Source organism: Babylonia areolata, chromosome 24, assembly GCF_041734735.1.
Source record: "Babylonia areolata isolate BAREFJ2019XMU chromosome 24, ASM4173473v1, whole genome shotgun sequence".
NCBI classification, from domain to species: domain Eukaryota; kingdom Metazoa; phylum Mollusca; class Gastropoda; order Neogastropoda; family Buccinidae; genus Babylonia; species Babylonia areolata.
The window spans coordinates 26,051,527-26,059,026 of NC_134899.1; positions in this window are offsets into that span (position 1 = coordinate 26,051,527).

The following is a 7,500-nucleotide window of genomic DNA, read 5'->3' on the forward strand; positions in this document are numbered from 1 at the left end:
TTTCATGCTTTTTACCTTTAAAAATAAAAATTTGATAATTGATATTGGTCCTGTTTGGTTTAGTACCTGTGCACACTTACGTTGTTCAGCTTATATCACAGACTGACATGAGCTCATAGTTGGGCTGACAACAAACTGAGAGCTGTATGATTAATTATTGTTTCTCCATTGCAATGGGAAGTCACTTATAACTTAGTCTTTTTTTGAAGGACCATGACTCTCAAAACTAGGAGGCGAGATTGCACTGGATCTTAGTGCTGCAGCCTTTGGGGTTAGATGCACTGTTGTAAAATTACATGGATTGCTCATTGGCCAGGAAAACTGAAGCCAAGTGGAAGCAATATTGTTTTTCGTATCCGGCCGTCAGTCCGTTGACAAGTCGTCTGCTAACTGGTGGTAGTTTCTGAACTGTAACCGTGTATCTTCGATGATATCACGTTATGCTTGCCCCCACGACAGGAAAACAGTACAGTGACACGTGGCGCAAACTTCCAGTGGAGGCACACACAGGAATGTCAACGCCGCGAGCAACTGAAAGCTTGCCGTGAAGCCAGCTGAACGCTCGGCTACACATATGAAGTCACTGCATCAAGCTATACTGAAACGAGAAGCAAAATGGCTGATTGACCACATCCGCTGACTTCAGTCAGCAAAGGGACTCAAAGAAGGCATGCACTATCCATCTATTTTTAGAGCAGTGGGTTAGATGGCCTTTTGGGAAACATCCTAACTCCGACTGTCCTGGACTACTTTTGGTCGGGAGAGTGCGGATGTAACTTGGGCAAGACACTCTCCACGATAGTCAAATTCTAACCCAGATTGTTGGGAAGGACAGCAGTTGCCTCCTCTGCTGTTCTGGTGGTCAAAGTCTGACACGAATGGACACGCATAACTATCATAGACAGTGACGAGTATATACGGGAGCGCGCGCGTGTGTCTTCGTGTTTGTTATGTGTTTTTATGTACATGTATATCTGAGAGAGATAGAGAGAAAGAGAAGGAGAGAGGGACACACACACACACACACACACACACACACACACACACACACACACACAATATTCACATGCATTCCCTTTCCTTTATACACTACTTTACTCCTTTCCGTCTAAAAACACTTATAGTGAATAGACGTTAAACTGAAGAAGAAAACACACACACACACACACACACACACACACACACACACACACACACACACACACACACACATTACGTGCTTCATACAATCCCATCCAGGAAAAAAAAAAGAAAAAAAAAAAAAGAAAAAAAAAAGAACAGACGGCAGAAACATAAGCCAACAAGAAACCTCAAGACAGCCAAAACCAAGCCAGAATAACTAACAACCCTTTAGAGCAGAGGTTGGAAGAAAGATACATGGACAATGACACATCCTTCAAATGCAGTTACTTAAAACTCAGCCATTCTTTGCTGGCACACACATAGAATGTGGCTGAGCGGATTTAAAAGAAAAAGAAAGACAAGAAAAAGAAAAAAAAAACAAGAAAAGGAAAAAAAAGAGAAATGCAAACAGACGAGACAGACATGGTTAAGCAGAGACAGAATGATGTCACCTGGATGGGATCTGACGGCACCTAAGTCAGAATGATGACCATGGAATTCAAGAAGGGGAGGAATAAAAAAAAAGAAGTAATAATGTGATTTCAGGAGGCATCGTTTATCTTACAGTCAAGTCCATTTTTTTGTTAAACGCAGAAGAGAGCAAAACATAGCAAAGAAAGAAATAAGAAAAGAAAAGAAAGAAAGAAAGAATGATATTCGGGGTAAAAAAAAAAAAAGAAAAAAGAAAAAAAAGGAAGACATAATTCATGACAGTAAAGAAAGGTATACTGAAATTCAGATTCATTGCAAAAAGAATGAATAAAAAAAAAGAAAGAAGTAAAGAAATAGTCTGTGTCTTTGGCAGAAAGCTGATGATCTTAAAATGATATATAAAATTCGTTAAAAAGGCGAAAGGAGCAAACATAAACCATGTAAACAAAATGTATCTTAGTATCCCCCGCTAGCCCCGCCACCACCCCCCCCCCCCTACACACACACATACACTCGCTCTCTCTCAATTGATAAACTCAAGATACAACTTTATTAACAAAGTTTAAATGAAGAGAAAGGAATAAGGAAAAGAAAGAAGAAAAAAAGAAATGAATGTACGAAGGACCGAACTATTGTTAAAAAGAACACAAAATTGCACACACACACACACACACACACACACACACACACACACACACACACACACACACACGCACGCACGCACGCACGCACTCACGCACAATTGTATACAATGACCATAATTCTCTCCTGACCGTTTCAACCACCTGCCTTTCAGCAGATAATGACTGTAAAAAAAAAAAAAAAAAAAAAAGGGGGGGGGGTGGTCATCGCACCATCTCCTCCCCCTACTCCCTTCCAGCACCACCCGGTCCTTCCCTCTAGAGGCCTCCCCAACCCAACCCCATCTTCTTTCCAACATTCGGGGAGGAGGGAAGAACGGGGTGGAGGGTGTGTGAGTGGGGGGGGGCGGGGAGGGGTGGGGGGGGGGGGGGGAGGGAGAGGCAGCAGGGGTCCTGTGACCCATCGCCGGACACAGCCACCGATTGTCCGTTCAGCTCCCTAATTACCCGCTGTCACGTGGCAGGCGATGAAGTCTCCTAATTACCCCCGCCGCCAAGATTTACCTCCCGTGGCCGGACCCTTCCCTTCCCTCCCCCCCCCCCTCCCCCACCCTTCTCAACGTCTCTGCAAAGGGAACTATCTGCCAGACTTAGGCTGGCATGCCGGCGGTGCCCCTACTTCTGGAAACCAGCTGGCTGGCAAGACATAAATCAGACAGGCAACTGTCAGACGGTTCCATAACTTTAATAACTTTGATATTGATTCATTCGTCTCTTTTTTTTTTCGGGGGGATTGGGTGGGGTGGGGTGGGGAGGTTTGGGGTGGGGGTAGGTCAGGAGGATGGGGGTGAGGGGTGCTGGGTGGGATGGGGGTTTAGAGAAGAGGGGAGGAAGGAAAATGGAGGGGGTGGGGGTGGGGGGTTGGGGTAGTGTACGCGGGAGGACAAAAAACAAAACTGATTTTTCCAGCCAACAAAAAATGGAGGCACACGAAATCCCGAAAAACACCAGCCATACAATAAACAAAACAAAAACAAAAACAAACAAATAAGACAACAACAAGCAAACAAGCGAAAAGAATACAACAAACAAACAGAACAACAACAGAACGCACAGAAAGGAGTTGAAAATAATTGTACATTACTATTCGGCAGCAAAAACTCACAAAATTGTATCTTTCGACTAATGGTCGGAAGAAATGTTGCTTTCCAGTAGCAAATAGTTGCTGGCTTATTTGATTATCTGAAGTTTTAATCCCAAAAAGATTATCATATCATTTATCGAAAAATATCAGTTCTGCAGTGTCCTCACAACCGTCTGTATATTTTCAGAAGTACAGTTTCACCCCAAATTTATCCATGGAAATTAAAAAAAACGGCCATGCATACAATGTTTTCTGCAGATGTTCTTTAAAAAGACATTGAGAAAAACAAGTGAAGGAAATTTTTGCTCCTTGAAATGTCCATAGTGATTGTGGTGTTGAATGCAAATATAACTTTATCTATTTTTTTCTCTTATCTATTTATTCATTTATTTTGGTTTTACCGTGTTCTGTATTGTCGGTTTTGTTGGGGGATTTTTTTTGGTTTTTTTTCTCTCTCTTTCCTTTTCTTTTTTTAAAACGTGCTTTTGCCCACGAAATGTTTTCACACCTAACATCATGTCCCTGTGACGGTCGGTGGGCTGGTGGGCTGGTGAGCTGGGCAGGGCTATAAACAACAAGATTACCGCTAAGACCCCTCCCCAGCCCCCCAGCCCAAACATTTGCAGACATGTTACAGTATTTACTGTGCGTCCCCCGGCGAAGGGATTCCGTCGTGGTTTATTGAATCTGCCTCCCAGCATCTTGGAAGACAGTTCTAGGCCACAGACGGCCGAAAACCCTCCATCCCCCCCGAACCACCCCCACTTCGACCCCTCCCCCCACGCCCCACTGTCTCTGGTGAGGCTTCTAACGTCTCCAGGACAGGCCTAGAAGGGGGGCTGGGGAGGAGGGATGAGGTCAGGGGGAAGAGGGAGGATGGTGGAGGGGGGGGGGGAGGGTGAAGGGAAGTGAGTTACCGGCGTAAGGCATTGTCTCGTGGGGTCTTAAGACGCCAAGAGAATGGGCCGTGAAAAATGTGTCAAGTTGGGGGAACTCTTGTTTTTAGAGCTCTCCACTCGTATCGCATCTCTGCCTAGCCTCGCCTCGCACCCTTCACCCCCCCGAGGCAAGGAGGGTATTGGGTTTGTGTTGCCAGAGAGGTTTTTACAAGGCACGGGGGACAGAGAGCTTGCGTGTGTATTTTTGCACGTTTTAAAAGTTGCGTGACATTTGTGACTATCTGTCCGAGACACGTCGACGTGTTCAAGTATTTCTCACCTTGGTGGTAATGAACTCCGGACTCACGCCGTTTTTGTTACGGACTTGGTTAACTTTTTTTTTTTTTTTAATAAAAAAACCACACCAGTTGTCTGTGTGACCTTTCGCTGCTTGAGAAGAACAGTCCTAGAGTTTGGTTGCACAAGTGATCTTTGCAATGCTAAGTTTGCCTAGCGTTGAATTAAAGTAACTCTTAAATCCACGCTCATCGTGCATGTGTACTTGGTGCGGATCATGTTTCCGCCGGTGCACGCAGCTTCAGCCATGCGTTATGAAACTTTGATAATTACGTATTGCGGTATTGAACTGCATGAGACTGTGTTATGTTCTTTCGGTAATTATTCTCGAAAGACGAACAGATAATTCACCATCGGAGGAATTAGACGCCATAGAGCAATGCTATTCTTATTCTTCATTCGTTTACCCAGTAATTCATACAGTCACATATTCTCTTTTTATTGTTGTTCACTTTTTGAACACATGTCCAGGCTACAAAATGACTTGAGTACCACAGTCTCATCAGACCGCATCTCAAGATTCATTTTCATAGGGTTGAAGGGGGAGGGTGCTAAGTAGCAGAAACGCCTGCTGTGTGGAGTGATGGCCTAGGTGTAACGCGTCCGCGTAGGAAGCGAGAGAATCTGAGCTCACCCGCCGATATTTTCTTCCCTTCCACTAGACCTAGAGCGTTGGTCTGGACACTAGTCATTCGGATGAGACGATAAACCGAAGTCCCGTGTGCAGCATGCACTTAGCGCACGTAAAAGAACCCACGGCAACAAAAGGGTTGTTCCTGGCAAAATTGTGTAGAAAAATCCACTTCAATAGGAAAAACAAATAAAACTGCACACAGGAGAAAATACAAAAAAATGGGTGGCGCTGTAGTGTAGCGACGCGCTCTCCTGGGGAGAGCAGCCCGAATTTCACACAGAGAAATCTGTTGTGATAAAAAGAAATACAATACAAATACAATACGTCAGCAGACCCAGTGAAGTGATGGGCCACGATTGGTCTCCATCAAGCAAAAGAATACGGGGAAGGAAAAAAAAAAATTCAATCCCAAAGCCTTTATATTTCCCCGCTCAAAGCACGGCAAATAAAACATTCCTGGATACAGCAAGCAATGACAACAACAATAAACCCAGCCCCCCAAGAAAACAAACCCACGACAAAAATATAAACTTCAACAACATAAGATAACGACTTTCTTCACTTGGCTTACTGAAGAAAAACAAACAAAAAAAAAACGGGGTAGAGGGGAAGGAAGTGTTACCTCTAAAAAGAAATCTTTTCTAATCAATGATAGATACAGTTATTACAAAATTGAAGAATGATAATCCATGTTTAGCTCTCTAAATGTGTAAGCGAGTGAACAGTGACCAGTGACCAGTACAGGTCTGAGTTGAGATGTTCATTCACCCAAGCGGAGTCCGAGGACGTCACAGATACACTGGCCAGGTGAAGCTGCCTGACACTATCATAAACACCCCGATCCCGTCCACAGTCCCTGTCGCATGCCCCACAGAGGGGGATTACTGGTGTTGACAGGCCCAGAGTTATGGGCCTTTAGAGACCCGAGTTGCAGCCCTACAATTTGTTTATGGCCCCCCCTCCCCCCTTTTTTTTTCCCGTTCTCGTTGTCTGTTGTGGACCGATCAGTGTGTGTGTGTGTGTGTGTGTGTGTGTGTGATGGGGTGGGACGGAGGGGGGTGGATCCCGTTTGACACTGATGACGACGCCAGTTCATTTTGAGACAGCCAACTCCCCATGTCCCTTCCTCCTCCTCCGCTTCCTCCCTGAAGCTATCCATAAAACTCTGTCCATCTCCCGTTGTCTGGCTGTGCCTTTGTGTGTCTGTCAGTATGCCTGGACCGTTTCAATGCTACAACATGTGAACAATACAACATTGTCAGTGTGTGTGTGTGTGTGTGTGTGTGTGTGTGTGTGTGTGTGTGTGTGTGTGTGTGTGTGTGTGTGTGTGTGTGTGTGTTTGCATGCGGCGCAGGAATATAGAACAACCTCTATGCAAAGTGGAAAGATTTTCTGATGACACGACATTTACTGATTTTTCAGACAATCCAATGGAATCTCTCTCTCTCTCTCTCTCTCTCTCTCTCTCTCTCTCTCTCTCTGTGCGTGTGCGTGCGTGTATATGCTTGACACAACGCGCGCATCGTCATAAAACACTATCACAGTGCTAAGGATTTACAGTGACACGACATTTACTGACTTTCGAGTTAATCCAGCGGTACACTTGGTTGTTGGTGAGAAAGGAACTGAAAAGTGTATCCTACACTCTGACCCAGTCATTCTATCCAGCAATTAAATCCATCGCTTTTCAATTTTCTAAACGGTTTTATCCATGCCTTCTCAAATTGAAAGGAGCTGAAAAATACGGGTGTTTAGGGAGGGCGTCGGGAAAGGAAAATACTTGATTTGGGTAGATAATCAAGAGAGAAAAAACGCTCTACACCTTGAAAAACATAAAATAAGATAAACGAGAGAGAGAGAGAGAGAGAGAGAGAGAGAGAGAGAGAGAGAGAGAGAGAGAGAGAGAGAGAGAGAGAGAGAGAGAGGTGGCAACGTAAATTTAAATAACACTTCTAAATAGGTTTGCTCAACAGCTTCTTTCTAAGCCCCCGTCTCTCCACACGAGGTCCAAGGTTATTGCAATCAATTCAGGTGATGGCCATTTCATGCTGGGGACGGACGAGTTTTCGTTTAATTTCAGCTGTTCTGAAAGAAGCGTGAGAGAATGAGATGGGATTAATTGCCGTGCCAGACGAGAATTACCGTGACAGCCTTCTCTGAGCAATCAGAAATTAATTTCTGCCTTCAATTTGGTTTACATTTGTTTGAGTTAGAAAGATTGCATTGTTGTCATTATTGCTGTGTTTTTTGGTTGTTGTTTTTCTTTATTGCTGGTTGAAGAATCACAGTGGGATTCTTGAAATTCTCACTATAGAAAACAATGATATTGAATAGACAGATTCTTTTGCAGGC